This window comes from Vombatus ursinus, unplaced genomic scaffold, assembly GCF_900497805.2.
Source record: "Vombatus ursinus unplaced genomic scaffold, bare-nosed wombat genome assembly UNPS02000749.1, whole genome shotgun sequence".
NCBI classification, from domain to species: domain Eukaryota; kingdom Metazoa; phylum Chordata; class Mammalia; order Diprotodontia; family Vombatidae; genus Vombatus; species Vombatus ursinus.
This window is the reverse complement of record NW_020940527.1, coordinates 28420162-28436854: the sequence shown is the minus strand read 5'-3', so window position 1 is coordinate 28436854 and position 16693 is coordinate 28420162. Positions and strand designations below refer to the sequence as shown.

Genomic DNA, 16693 nt, shown 5'->3' with positions numbered 1-16693 from the left:
ATAAGGAGGTATCAACTAGAAAATGAATAAAGCAAAATGCTAGTATAATTTTTTAAAAATACAGCAAAAGAACTGAAGAAATTGAAAAGCACCAGACACAAGGTAGATGCTAGAAGAAAAGCACCCAGTACCCTGGTAGATGTCCTGAAGTAGCCTGAAAGAAATTAGTGTGCCTTGAGAGCTCCACATAGGTTTCTCTTGACAGATTAACCAGAAGAAAAGATACAAATAGATAGACTAGATGAAATATTTATAAAATGCTCACTATGTTTCAGACACTAAGCAAGAAAGTCTTTGTTCTCAAGGTGGAGGACAACATATTAAAGGGGAGCTGGAAAGCCAGTGGTGGGAGTGGGAGAGTGAAGGATGAGGGAAGGGAAGGATGACAACTGGAACATCATGGTGAGAAGACAGCAAGGAAGCTACATTAATTCAAAGCAAAAGACATTTAGTTTAACAATAGTAATATGATTTACAAGGAAAATCACTTTCCTCCTAGCCAACAATCCAGGGGTACCTTATTTCATGACTTAACACTGACCAAAGAGAGAGATGAGAGCCCACTCTTAAGTAATATCTACCTGTCTGTTTGTTTATCTATCTACTTATCTTTCTATTTACTTCTATCTATCTATTTATCTATATCTATCTACCTACCTACCTACCTATCTATCTGTCTGTCTGTCTATCTATCTATCTATCTATCTATCTAGAGATACAGATACACACACATATACACACCAACGCAACTCGTATTCTTGGGGTGGAACCTGTCTCCATCTCCATGACTGCCACTTGCAGCTTCCTTCACACAGCCCCTGGTGTTATACACTTTTCAGATAATATTATTGAGTGGTGGGTATGCTATGCTGAGTTGATTGCTGAGCTATACTATTGGACCAGTATTTCCACTGTTGCCATCTGCTGGTTGTCAGTGGGATGTTCTTTGCAACTCTTTTGCCACTGTCTTCTGATGAATTGTAGTTGCTACCAGGCTTTGCTATTTGGATTATGGAGGAGTCTTAGTTCTTTCAGAACATAGCACCAGGAACTATATTGCTCTTTTGATATTTAGATTCCACAGAGTCATCCAGGCCAGTCAGTAGACTTATGTTTAATTTCATTTACTTTTAATTAATGAAATTTAATTTACTTTTAGACTTATGGTTAAGTAATCTTTTGAACAACTTTGCTTTTACTTAAGCTGCTATTCTCTGACCCCAATCTTTTACTTGATTTAGTCTTGACCTATGATTTCATTGATATGTGTGTGCTTCTGTGCATAAGTGCATGTATGACTTTGAGAGTGGAAAGTCCCTTCACTAATAGAGTTTGAACTCTCATCTGTAATTTATAGTCTTAGACAGTTGTGTGGGGCAACTGACAGATTGAGTAACTTGCCTATGGTTATCTAGCTATTATCTGTCCAGGCAGAATTTGAACCTAGATCTCTCTGATTTCAAGGCTAGCCCCTCTATCTACTAGGTCATGCTGCCTCTCACTAGCTGATTTAATTCCTTTCAACACCCATCATGCCAATGGTGATTGCTTCAAATCTCTGCAGGTAATAAGGCTAAAAGTGACTGGATAGAGCTTTTTAAAGGGCAGCTAGATGGTATTGACCCAAAAGATATTGACACTACCCCAGTTGCCAGTGGATTTAGCAAAATACCCCCTTCCTTTAAGCTTTGCTTCCTCCCTTCCCAAAACACGTGAGGCACTCCAACTTCTCTAGTGTCTAGGAACATGCTACACTCATTCCCTGGCCTGGCAATGAAAGTCCTCTATGATTTCAATCCAAACTACCTTCCTAGCTCAGTCTCCCATTACTTCCTCTGATTTTTGACAAAATAGATTCCCTGCTCCCCCTAACCCCACTCCACCATTCTCCAGGCACTCCCTGTACCTGAAATATTTCCTTTACTCAACTCTACTGGTTGAACTCTTACCCACTTTCAAATCACAATTCAGATGCCATATCCCCATTTACTTATTACTATACAAATTAACACTCAATTACATACCCATCCATTTGTTCTTGTTTCACGCATGCTGTAGTTTTTCTCATCTTGTATCCCTAATTACATTGTAAGCCCCTCATTGACAGAGAAAATGTTTTACACTTGTATATAATTATCCACCAGCAATGTGTAAGGAGCAATGTTCCTCAAATGCCCCAGCTGACGCCCCCTCAGCACATACACTACCTTGTTGCCAACTCAGTAGTCCACTATATTCACCTACCTAATCTAATTACAGAATAGAAGCATGCATATTAAAAGCATGGGACACATTCAAGGGACACTTACTAAAGAGTTGAATCATTTAATGAGGATAGAAGAGAAAAAAATTGACTGATATTCAATCCCTATCCCACAAAGCTGCCCCCTGGGATTTAGGATTCTTGACCCTGGGGTATGCAGGAATCTTGTTCAAGTGGGAAATCCAATTCCTTACTGGTCAAAGTTCATTATAGGGAAGACCTGTGAACGTTTTGTTGTCCATGTACATCACAGTCTCCCTAGAGGAAAAAGGGACCATGAGTACAATTGCTAGTTCTATATTACTAGCTGCAATGGTGATTGGCTAGTCTTCATGGCGCTTGCAATCCTGAGTTGCACACACTTAATCTAACTCAATAGTAGACATGTGTGTGTTACATAGAGCAATCTCTAACAGGGGTTCTTAATCTGAACTTAGTCTTTTAATATTTTGAAAACAACTTCAATATAACTAGTTTATGTTATAATCTGATGTATTTCATGGGCTTGAAAACATTATTTGGAGGAGTCTGTAGGCTTCGTGAGACTGCGAAAAGGTTTTATTACATGAAAAGATTAAAATCTCTGCTCTAGATCGGTGGAAAGGGTGATCTTCCCCTCTTGTCTTTGGAAAATCAGGTGGACTCATATTGTTAGGTTTTGCTAATAAATTATAAGAGATACATATGTGTATATATACATATGTCACATATGTGTATGTGTTTGTGTATGTATATACACATATGTGTACATATATGTACACACGTGTACATACATTAGATGATGGCATGTAGAAGCCTACTAGAGAATAGAATATACAGATAGAAAATATAGAAATCTTGTTACAGGCAGGGTTGCCAACAATGCTTCCCCTTAATGCATACACACTCTCCTAACTGTGCTCATTTGGTTCAAATCAGAACATGAGGTTGAAATATGTCATCCATTGTTCTAAACAAAGATTCACTATTCACTTCCAATTATTCAGGGGTGCCAGTAGGTCAGTCCTTGGCTTAAGTACATTACAGCCTCCCCAATACAGTCCCCAACCCTTAAATCACCTGAATGAGACAGCTAGTAATGAGAGCCTGTATTAGGGTAGTAGTAGAGAAGGGAGGACAGATGAAAAGCTATCAAAATTTGGTATTAGGGATCATGCCATATGGGAATCTATTAAAGGAACTAGAGACATTTAAAGAACTAGAGACATTTAACCTGGGGAATAGAAGATTAAGACTGATTGGGAGTCACCAACTTTTGAAGCACTGTCATTTGGAAGAGAAATTGCATTTATCCTGGCTGGTCCCAGAGGACAGAACCAGGAACAATGGGTAGAAATTGCAGAGGGTCATATGACTTGAAGAAGGGGAAAACCTCTTAACTAGGCCTGCTAATTAAATGAGAGCTATCCAACAGTGGAATAAACTGTTTCTTGAGCTAATACATTACTCTTTACTAGAAACCTTCAGGCAATGGCTAAATGTCAGAGATAGGATTTTTATTTTGTTTTTGATTCTCTTTCAATGAGAATCAAATCTTTAAACTTGAAAGGACATAGTGAGCTAAGTAGAGTGACATTTAAAGAGTTAGTTTCCCTTTCTATTTAATTCAATTCAACATGCCTTTAAGTGTCTATATGTGCCAGACCGTGTGCCAGGCAAGATGCAGGCAGAGATAAAACCAAAATAATCCCATCCCTCAAGGAATTTAAATTGTTCTGGGGCTGAGGAGAACACATATGCAGGACAGTATACACAAAATGTAGGCAATGCATTCTTAAGGGTTTGGCTGGGATGGTGAATGTGTGAGGCAGAGTAATAGATTCCAAAATAATTTTAATCTGGAAAGATCGAATGAAGTCAGATTACAAAGGACTTTTTGTGCCAAACATAGGAGTTGGTATTTTGTCTTAGAAGTAACAGAGAGATTCAAAACATTCTTGAGCACAGAACAAACATCAGACTCATGTTCTAGGAATGCTAATTTGGCAGCTGAATGGAGAATGGGTTGGAGAGAAGAAAAACTTAATGTAGGGAGACCACTTTTGATGCTATGGGAATAGTCCATGTGAGAGGTGATGAGGGTTTGGATTGGGATGGTAACCTTGCCAGTGAAGAGAAAGGGCTGGATAAAGGAGGTGACAAGATTGTTATCAGGCACCCAAAGGACTAGAAAATATGATTGCTGAGCTATTGTTAGAGATCTTTGAAAGTTGGAGAATAGGAAAGGTAGTAAGTCCTGGGGAAGGGAAAACATTCAAAATTTCAGTAAAGGGTAGAGAATGGCTTTTGCAATCTAAAGTCCAGCAAGCATAACTTTGATTTCTAACAAACACCTTTTTGCTTTGCTTTTCTCTCTTCCTGCCTCCCTCTCATTTCTAAAATATATTGTTAGTGAACATTTATAAAAGAAAGCAATAATCACAAGGAGCCAGCATAGCTTCTCCAAGAATAGATCTTTTGAAAACTAAAAATAAATTAATTGATTAAAAAAAAAAATAGATCTTGCCAGATTGTTTCTTTTATTGACTGGGTTACTACACAGGTACACTGGGGGAATGCTGTAGCTACAATTAACCTAGATTTGAGGAAAGCATTTGACAAAGTCTCTCTCTTTTAAAAAAAATATTTATTTTATTGTTTTTTGGATCTTAAACATACTCATTTATTTAATGATAAAGCAAAAAAAAAGATATTATAGATACTAATACATTAAACCAAATGCATAAATAATAAAATACATCAGAATTTATTTTATTTTAAATTGATGGACAGAGTCTCTGTTGCTATTCTTGTGGAAAAGGTGCTGAATGTGGTGGCACACAGCTGTAATCCCTGCTACTAGAAGGCTAAAACTGGTTGACTGCTTGAATTTAGGAATGCTGAGGTGTAGTAAATTTGAGGAGATAGTAAGTGGCACAGTGGATAGAGCACTAGGCCATGAGTCAGGAAGACCTGAGTTCAAATTTGACCTTGGACACTTACTAGTTATGTGACCCTGGGCAAGTCACTTAATCTCTTTTTGCCTTAATCCACTGGAAAAGGAAATGGCAAACCACTCTAGTTATCTTTGCCAAGAAAACTCCACGAATAGTATGCTCCTCCCTCTAACTATCAGAAGGGCTGTGGTGGGCAAAGTGATCAGCCTAATTCTCTTTGACCTAGGAGGCAGAAACATTGTCGCAAAGAGGCTGATGTTGGTTACATTTGGAAGAACCCTTCCACAAAGAGATCTAATCCTCTGGCCTAGAGCAGGTGCCAGTAACTTCTTAAGCATTTGTTAGGCACCAATTGTTTGCCAGGTGCTAAAGATGCAAAAATAGAGGATTTAGGAGAGGTACAGACCCTGGAATGCCTGAACCAACTGCTTTGAGCTCGTTTTGAGGATGAAAGACTATTTGAACATCTGGATTGGAAGCAATCAATGGACAAGAGAAACCCTGATGGTGTGCATTTTTGGCCAGAATAACAAAGTCGACTGGCCTCCAAAACTCAACATTTGGATGTCCCCAGGATCTTACTTCATAGGCATGTAGGGCAAAATGGTTCTTCTAATTCTTGGGGACAGAATATATTGAAATAAATAACTTTGACCATGAAAAATTGAAAAAACAAAAACAGGATCATGAAGAGTTAGACATGACTGAACAACAACAAAGGGCCCAGTAAGGTTAAAGTTGATTGGGTGTCCTCACTATCAGGCACAAATATGATGAGACCCTGGGAGCTGAGGGCCATCAGTCAGCCTCAGAAGTGAGGAACCAGCCCAGCCCTGGGTTTGGGAAAGAGAGAGTGTAAGTGAGTACAATGTCACTTTGGAAGACAGCTCTAGTGGAGATCTTCAGGGATCTGTGTTTCACCCCTTTCTCTTTAACATTTTTATCAATGATTTGGAAAAAGGCATAAATGCCATGCTTATCAAGTTTGCAGATGACACAAAACTGGGAAGAATAATGAACATATTCTATGATAGAGTCAGGATGTAGAAAGATCTTGACAGACTAGACCATCGAGTTGGAACTAGACAGAAATTTCATAGAGCTAAGGGTAAAATATATTTCAGTTAAAAATAAAATTTACAAATGTAAGATGGAGGAGTCATGGTTGCAAAGCAGTGCATATGAAGCAAATCTGTGGACTGTAGGGGAGTGCAAACTGAATAACCAACAGCCCGATATGGTAGCCAAGAGAGGTAATATGATGATCTTCATGTGCATTGACAGTCATTGTATTTAGGACTTGAAATTATACTGTATTGTGAACAAAGCACAGGATTATTGTGTTCATTTCTAGGTGGTACATTGTAGAAAGGACATTGAAACTCAAGTCCCACAGTTCCATCTGCTAAACAAAGGGTCACCTTAGGTAGCTGTAGGAATGTCTCATTCTTAGACAATTCAAAGAGGTTTCTCTTTTTTGCTCTTGGTTGGTTTGTAGTTAGTTCATAGCCATTTATCTCCTCCCTTCCCTGGCCCACAGGAGGTGAACTTTCTACTCAGACAACAATTCCCACTGGGACTTTTAGGGCCAGTCTGGTGATGATCATTCTGTAAGTCTTCTACTGCAGTTCAGAACTTAAGCAGTGTTTATGGAGTAATACAGGGATGCAATAGTAAATATTTAACAACCAGACTCTCCAGGAAAAAAAAAGAATGCATACATATTTTTAAATTTATCCCTCATATTTAGCAGTTTCTTAAATCTAGGCAATCAACAAAACAATAAATCAAGCCCTGATTTGTAAAATCACAGATTTCTGTAAATGCTCACATTGAAAATTTAACAATAGGTTTTCCCAAATTGTTTAGAGCTGGGATCATTGGTTCATAATCTCTTTTAGGATTAAGAGGATCATAATAGCACCGATCATGCAGTATTGTGAAGATCAAAAGAGATAATACATGAAAAGTGCTCTGAAAACCTTACAATGTTATAGAAGTGCCAGCTGTTATTATTTCATTTAAGCTTCAGTTCAAGAATCACCTTCTACATGAAGTTTTTCCTAAGCCCCTCAGCTTCGTGCTCTCCTCCTATTTGCCATCACCCATATCTATACATTAGGTATGAACATGCTGTTTTCTTTGAAAGAACCTAAGATCTTGGGGACCAAAGGCGATTTCATTTTTGTCTTTTTACGCCCAATATCTAGTACAGTGTCACACAGCACAATAATAGTTGCCAAATAAATGATTGATTGCTGACCTGAAGCTGCAAGGATTAGCAAACACTTCCTAATTAGAACTATCCAAAAGTGAAACGGGCTGCTTCTAGGTAGGGGAGGGCGGGGACTGATTCCTTCTTGGTCGGAAGTCTTCAAGAAGAGACATGACTCGTCAGTGAGGTTGTAGAAGGGATGAATGGTTAAATAGACTACTTGTCTTCTGAGGTTCCTTCACCATCCCGAACTAGTTCTGTGTGTTTCCTCCTCTCTGGCCGGACTTTCCTGTTCTAGGAATCATTTAGGTTAGAAGTTTGGGAAGATGGGAAGTTAGCCTGGCTTATGCTAACACTATCTCCTCCTTTTTCTCCATTCTGCCCTTTCTCTCTGGACTGCGAGGTTCCTTTCCGGGAGATAATAGGTTAATTGCAGCTGACTTGGGGGTAGTCCAGGGTGAGGATCGGTCCTATTGGTCCAAATTCCAGCTAGGAGAAGTAGCCCAGGAACCCAGGAACTTCGGAAGGGAGACATGCTGTGAAGCTGCGCTACTGTAGCTGAGAAACCTTATCAGAGCGAGGACAATTGGACAGCAGCCGAGAGGAACCCAGGAGCCAGTGCGGCTCATCCAGTATCAGCCGGGAAGGACGCGGGGAACCTCAGATTAGTTTTGGCTGCCTGTGGCAACTTCCTTCCACGGAGGGGCTGATCTTCTTTCCCCCGCGGTTGTGGTGGAAAGGCGTTGAATTTTAAATCAGAGGACCTGGTTAGGATTGTGGATATGCCACCTGGTACCTGGGCGAACTCATCTAACTTCGTTGGGTCTCAATTTAAAGGAGGTGGTAGCTACTGAAGACTCATTTGTGGTCCTTTCTAGCTCTGAGTCTAAAATCCATGATCCTGTGATCCTCCTTGGAGGAAAAACAAACAAAACAGACAAAAAAAAAAAAAACACAAACAACAAACTCAAACTCAGACCAGTAATAATATATCACTAAAGCAACAAAGTACTTTCCTCTTAACAACCCTGTGAGGTCCATGGTGCAAACCGCCATTCTGAAGGTGAGAAAAGTGAGGCTCAGACAGGAGCAAGGAGTGACTTGTCTTTGGCCAAGCCCCAGAACCAGAATTTAAACACACAGATCTTCTAACTCCAAGTCCAGCGTCTTTTCACTAACTCAGTCTCCTCTCACACACTCCCAACCCTCTCCCCCAGCACTTTCAGCACTCCTCTGTGAGTCTTACCTCATTAAATTATGCTCACCTTATCCTCTCCACACTGTACTCCTTATTCCATTTCCTCTCTTCTTACTCAGAATGGACCCTGAATCAGTTAAGAAGAGGGAAGAAAATTGCCTTCTGCTACTTAAGTAGGTAAAAGAGTAACTTGGGAGAAAAAAATTGTTTTGATTCAATTCTTACGATTCAGCTCTCAGTTTCACGGGAATGAAAAGTGCAGCACTTGTCAGCTCTGGGTTCCCTAGGGATCCTGACAATGCCAAATAGTCTGAAAACAATGTCTTACTGCTCTGTTTCTCTGTCTGTCTGTGCATATACCTGCCTGGTGCCCTCCTCATTCCCTGTCCAGCAGTCTCAATGGACTGAATTAGAGAAAGTATCAAAGAAATTGAGAGCTGAAAGGGACTTTAGAAGCCATTCAGCCCAGTTGAACTTTGCCATATTAGATTTCCAGAAACTGGCCCAAAATGCCTTTTTGCCTTTGCCCAAGGGAGTGAGACTTTTGTTCTATAGGTCATAGGAGACTTGCCTTCTCCCTCTTCCACAGGTGGAGTCAGGGTTATGAGTACAGGTGAGAGGGGAGAAGCCTGGGAGCTGTTTGTTCATCAGCTTATCTTCCCCGACCCAGCCTTCATTAACTCCACTCATGCAGACTAGACATACAGAAAAAAAAAAATTCTAAGACACTCGAAAGATCAGAAATCCAGCTGGCCTTCCTTTCCGCTTTTAAATTTTTTTATGATTTTTGTACATGGGGGACAAAACAAAAACCTAAATACAAAATCTGCATAATACCCATGAACTCCTAAGTCCTGTAAAAAATACTGTCCATTTATCAATTTGGGAATGACTTGTATTCTTATAGATTTGACTCCGTTCTCTTTATATTCTAGAAATCAGGCCTTTATCAGAGACACTGGCTGTAAAAATTCTTTCCCAGTTTTCTGCTTCCCTCCTCATCTTGGTTGCATTGGCATTGTTTGCAAAAACATTTCAATTTAATTGGCATACAGTTAGGCAAAATAGTTCCTAATTATTGTTTTAATTTCCTCTTCATTGATGATGAATTCACCCTTTCAATTTTTGATACTGGTAATTTGGTTTTCTTCTTTCTTTTTAAAAAAAAAAAGCAAATTAACCAAAGGTTTATCTATTTTATTGGTTTTTTTCCCAAAACCAGCTCTTAGTTTTATTTATTAGTTCACTAGTTTTCTTAATTTCAATTTCATTAATCTCTCCTTTGGTTTTCAATATTTCTAATTTGGTATTTAAGTGGAGATTTTTAATTTGTTCTTTTTCTATCTTTTTTAGTTGCACGTCTAATTCGTTGATCTCTTCTTTCTCTATTTTATTGATTTCAGCATTTAGAGATATAAAATTTCCCTTAAGAACTGCTCTTGCTGCATCCCATAAGTTTTCGTACGTTGTCTCATTATTGTCATTCTCTTGTATGAAGTTATTGATTGTTTCTTTGATTTGTTGTTTAGCTCACTCATTCTTTAGGATTAGATTATTCAGTTTCCAATTATTTTTTAGTCTATCTTTCCATGGCTCTTTATTACATATAATTGTTATTGTATCATGATCTAAAAATGATGCATTTAATATTTCTTTCTACATTGGATTGTGAGGTTTTTATGCCCTAGTACATGGTCAATTTTTCTGTAGGTGCCCTTTACTCTCATTGGATTTGACTCAAGGAGGGAATAACATACTCACTTAGGAATAGAAATCTAGCTTGCCCTATAAGCAATTGGAGGGGAAAGGGGAAAGAAAAAAGTGGGGGGAGATAGAAAGGAGGGCAAATTGAGGAAGGCAGTGGTCAAAAGCAAAACTCTAGATGAAAGGGAGAAAAGATAAAGAAAAGCATAAACAGAAAAAGAAAAGCATAAACAAGAAAGAAGTTAAGGAGGTGAATAGAATTTTGGAAAAATTAGATATTATAGACCTTTGGAGAAAATTGAATGGGGATAGAAAGGAATAAATCTTTTTCTCAGCAAAACATTTTTGTGGAGCAACAGGATAAAAGGAGTGAGAAAGAATTATAAACCAGGAAAAATGGGATGAAGAGAAATACATAGTTAGTAACAGGGGATAGGATGGAAAGAAAGACACAGTGAATGTGAATGTGAATGAGATGAACTCTCCCATAAAATGGAAGTGAATATCAGAATGGATTAAAAATCAAAATCCTACAATATGTTGTTTATAAGAAACATTTGAAAAGAGGGATACATACAGGGTAAAGGTAAAAGGCTGGAGTAGAATATATTATGCTTCAGCTGAAGTAAAAAAAAAAAAAGCAGGGGTAGCAATCCTGACAAAGCAAAAGCAAAAATAGATCTAACTAAAAGAGATAAGAAAGGAAATTATATCCTGCTAAAAGGTACCATAGACAATAAAGTAATAGCAATATTAAACATACATGTACTAATTAGTATAAGATCTGAATTCTTAAAGGAAAAGTTAAATGAGTTATAGGATGAAATAGACAGTAAAAATATACTGGAGGGGGAGGGGAAACCACAACTCTTCTCTCTCAGAACTAGATAAATCTAACAAAAAAAAAAACCAGAAAGAAGTTAAGGAGATAACAGAATTTTAGAAAAGTTAGATATGATAGACTTCTGGAGAAAATTGAATGGGAATAAAAAGTATAACTTTTCTCACTGGCACATGGCACTTACACAAAATCTGACCATGTATTAGGACATAAAAAACTTCACAACCAAATTCAGAAAAGCAGAAATATTAAACGCATTCTTTTTCAGACCATAATGCAATAAAGATTATATGCAATAAATATTATATGCAATAAAAACTATAGAAACAGACTAAAATTAATTGGAAATGAAATAATTTAATCCTAAAGAATTGAACAAATCAAGGAAACAATAAATTTCATTAAAAAGAAAGGCAACAGACCCTTTCACCCAAGATGGCACCAAAGGTGAAGAAGGAAGCGGTTGTCCCCTCCAAGACAGAAGCTAAGTCCAAGCCCTTGAAGGCCAAGAGGGCAGTGTTGAAGAGTATTCATAGCCACAAAAAGAAGATCCAAACATCCCCCACATTCTGGCAATCCAAGACACTAAGACTTTGAGGGCAGCCCAAATATCCTCAGAAAAGTGCCCCTCAGAGGAACAAGCTTGACCACTATGCCATCATTAAGTTTCCCTTGACCACTGAGTCTGCTATGAAGAAGATTGAGGACAATAACAGCCTGGTCTTCATTGTGGATGTCAAGGCCAACAAGCATCAGATCAAGCAAATGGTAAAGAAGCTGTAAGACATTGATGTGGCCAAGGTCAATACACTGATTCCACCTGATGGAGAGAAGAAGGTCTATGTTCAGCTTGCTCCAGATTATGATGCTTTACATGCTGCCAACAAAATTGGAATCATCTAAACTGCATCCAGCTATCCCACTCCACCTACAATAAAAAATTTTCCAGTAAAAAAAAAAGAATGACAACAATGAGACAACATGCCAGAATTTATGGGAAATATAGACAAAGTAGCACTTAGGGAAAAAATTATATCTCTAACACTTACACTGAAAAATAAAGACCAGATCAATGAATTGGTCATGCAACTAAAAAAAAAAACTGGAAAAAGAACAAATTAAAAATCCCCAATTAAACACCAAATTAGAAATTCTGAAAGTGAAAGGAGAAATTAATAAAATTGAAAATGAGAAAACCACTGAACAAATAAATAAAACTAGGAGCTGGTTTTGTGGGGGAAAAAACAAATAAAACAGATGAACAGGTTAATTTGATTTTAAAAAAAGAAGAAACCCAAATTACCAGTATCAAAAATGAAAATAGTGAATTCACCACTAATGAAGATGAAATTAAAGCAATTATTAAGAGCTATTTTGCCTAATTATATAACGGTCTAACAATCTAACAGAAATGGAGGAATATTTACAAAAATATAAGTTGCCTCGATTAACAGAAGAGGAATACTTGAATAACCATATTGAAAATTTAAAATATTTAATATTTAAAAGCCTTAAGTTCTCCAAGAAAAAATTTCCAGGACCATATGGATTCACAAGTGAATTCTACCAAACATTTAATGAACAATTGATTCCAATATTATATATGTTTTTGTTCAGTCATTTTTCAATTGTTTCCAACTCTTTGTGACCCCATTTTGGGGTTTTCTTGGCAAGGATAGTGGAGTAGTTTGCCGTTTCCTTCTCCAGCTCATTTTACAGATGAGAAACTGAGTCAAACAGGATTAAGTGACTTACTCAGGGTCACACAGATAGTAAGTGTCTGAGGCCGGTTTTGAACTCATAAAGATGAGTCTTCTTGATTCCAAGCCCAGTGCTCTATCCACTGTGCCATCTAGCTGCTTTAATACTATATAACCTATTCGGAAAAACAAACACAGAAGGAGCTCTACCAAATTCCTTTTATGATACAAATATGGTGTTTATTTCTAAAACAGGAAGAACAAAAAACACAGAAATCTCTAGACCATTTCCCTAATGAATATTGATGCAAAAATTGTAAATAATGTATTAGCAAGGAGATTACAGCAATATATCAAAAAGATCACACACTATAACCTGGTGGAATTTATACCAGGAGTGCAAAGCTAGTTCAATATTAGGAAGACTATTAGCATAATTGTCCATATCAATAACAAAAACAACAAAAATCATATGATTATCATGATAGATGCAAAAAAAGTTTTTGACAAAATACAACACTCATTCTTCTTAAAAACATTAGAGAGCATAGGAATTGTCCTTAAAATGAGAAGTAATATCTATCTAGAACCATTGGCAAGCATTATCTATAATGGGGATAAGCTAGAAGCTTTCCCAACAAGATCTGGGGTGAAGCAAGGATGCCCATTATCACCACTATTATTTAATCCTGTGCTAGAAATGCTAGCTATAATAATAAGAGAAGAAAAAAAATTGAAGCAGTTAGAATAGGCAATGAGGAAACAAAACTATCATTCTTTGCAGACGGTATGACGGTATACTTAGAGAATCCTAGAGAATCAACTAAAAAACTAGGAGAAATAATTAACAACTTTAGTAAAGTTTCAGGATATAAAATAAACTCACATAAATCATTAACATCTCTACATATTACCAACTAAGTCCATAGAAAGAAAAATTTCATTTAAAATTATTGCTCACAATATAAAATACTTGGGGAGCTTGCCTGCCAAGACAAACCCAGGAACTATTGAATACAATTACAAAGTCCTTTTTTACACAAAGAAAGTCAGATCTAGAAAATTGGAAAATATTAAATGCTCAGGTGTAGGCCAACCCCGTATAATAAAAATGACAATTCTAACTAAATTAATTTATTATTCAGTGCCATACCAATCAAACTACCAACAAATTATTTTATAGAGTGAGAAAAAAATAATAAAATTCATCTGGAAGAACAAAAAGGTCAAGAATATTGAGGGAATCAATGAAAAAAAATGTGAAGGAAGGTAGCTTAGTCGTAGCAGATCTCAAATTGTATTACAAAGTGGTAATCATCAAAATAATTTAGATTATGATCAATGCAACTCTCATGATTCTTAAGGACTGGTGATGAAGCATGATGGGAAATCACATGAGAGTTGGTTGACTAGTAATAGAATAAAATACATTTTTAGGCAATGCCAATGTGAGAGTTTGTTTTACTTGGCTTTGCATTTTTATTACAAGAACTTTAATTTCCTTTTTCTCTTTGTACAGTTAAGATTCAGTGATAGGAGGGCAAGAGGAAATAAAGATAGGGCAACAATAAAAGAAAAAAGAAAGGAATGAAAAGACAATCATGATGGCATCTTTTTTTTACACTAGAGGACATAATGAAGGCCAGAAAGAAGTATAGATAAGCAGGACACCATAGAAAGCTACAGCTTGAAGTAATTATACATTGAAAAATAAAAGGAAGCTATATACAGTAGAGATCTGAGGTTTCATGAGCAATTGTATTTTCAATTCTACTCTGTATTTGGAAATGGCCATTTTATTTGGTATTTGTTAATTTTGTAGTAAAATAATTTTAATAGTATAAAATGAGATTCATGATTTCATATAGAGTTCTCTATTTGTGTTCTTTTACAAATATGAAAAATGCTCAATTTTTGTAGTTTATATTCTGATTAAGCAAGTCATATTAATTTTTAAAAACTGTATATGAAAAAGAGTTATTAGTGTCATCATGACTGCTTAATATAAATGAGAAACATATTGGTGGAAACTCAGACGCTCTGGTGGTGAATAGTAGGAGTACATTCCTCTACATTCCAGAATTATTTGTACTTCCTTGATAGTGAGTTGCAGCAACATGGTAGAAAATGTCTGGTTCTGCCCTTGGGAAAACTTTCCGGGTTTGCCAGGGTGAGGTCAGATTTGTATAAATGAGCAAGCCCAGAGAAATAGAATGAAGGGTGTGTGAATTTTATAATATATTGGATTCCACACCCACAGATTGAACTTCCAGCATGGATGGGTTGCATTGGCATGCCTGGACTTATATAGTAGGGGCTCATCCATGATTCATTGAGGTGCCCTTTGCATTGTCATGATCTAACTGGATATGTTCTAAAAATGAGGTTTTTAAAAATAAAATGTTCTAATATTATTTCCATTATAAGATGGATGATTTTCTGGCATAATTTTGCTATTTGAATATATACATATTAATATATTAATCTATTGTACCTGTAATTAAGTATGATGGCTAATATGAGTAAAAATTAGTACCATGTGTAGAACATAAGTGCTTAGCAATACAGAACTGGAAAGAAGATTCTTTGTTAAGGGATTGCCCCTGATCTAAGGGTCAAAAATGTTGAGAACATTTTGGAAGAGATATAATTTTTATATATTCTCTAGGTAACTTGAATATCAGATGCTTAGTAAAGATCTTGTGAGTATTTCCCTCCCAATAACTATTTCTCTTCTAAATCTAACTGTGTTTGTTTAAAAAGCAAAGCCTTTATAATTTTATTTGTCAAAGTTTTCAGTTTTATCTCTTATGATCAACTATATCCCTTCTCTAGTTATAAATTCCCCTGATCATATTTATGCAATGTCTCTCCTATTCACCTCTATTTTTTTAAAATAGAGGTGTAACTTTTTATATTTAAGTTGTATGTTTACTCACTTCATGATTTTGGGCAAGTCTGACCCTCACTTTATTTGAGAAAGGTGAAGATTGGAATACATGATCTTGAGGGTTCCTTCAAACTTTAACATTTGAGTATTCTCATGTTATAATTTCTTTCTACGTGTTCATTTCAGGTTACAACCATAAATACCATTATTGAATTATCTTCCAGATGACAACTGAGAGTTTCCCAACCTAGACTGTTTTGACCCAGATCACATCTTAGATGAAACTGGCAGTTCTAAGAGGAGAGACTAATTCATGCCTTTTTTAACATAGAGGACAAGTTCATCTAAATTCATACGTCCAAGTTGGATTAATAGCTCAGAGAATTTAAGTTCAAGCTTAAACTCTATTACTTCTTCCCTGCATGTCTTTCGTTGAATCACTTCGTCTTTGTGGGCTTCACTTCTCTCATATTTCAAAGGAAACAGTTGAAGTAGTAGTAGGTTGGAGATAGCATGGGTCACCAATTGAAGTAACAGATCAGTGGAATTTTGGTCCGTTGCTTCAGTTAATCCAAATGATAGAGATCACAGAGTTGGCTGGCACATCTGGCTCTAGATCCATGTTTAAAGCATCAAAAGGAATGAAAATTATTTTAAGAGGTAAAGTTAGCAGAGACCTATATCTGTTTCAGGTGGGAGTTTCTGAATCATTACGCCATCAGGGTATATCCCTGTACCTTATCGAGACTGATTGTAAAGGATGATGTTATTTGAAAGGCCCAGTGATCAGGTCCTATCAAAGACATTTAATCATTTCTTGGAGTTTGAAATATCACAAATATTTGATACCTGACTGAGGCAAAGGAATCTGGATATTCTCAGTCATTTACATTTTTATGGGGCCTCATTAGTACAGAATGCACTATCATAGAGTGTCTGTCTTTCC

At 36.7% G+C, this 16693-nt stretch overlaps 1 pseudogene; it reads left to right on the top strand.

Moving 5' to 3' along the window:
- Nucleotides 1-11592: 11592 nt before the first annotated feature.
- LOC114039786 lies at nt 11593-12060 on the top strand (annotated as a pseudogene).
- The last annotated feature ends 4633 nt before the right edge of the window (nt 12061-16693 follow it).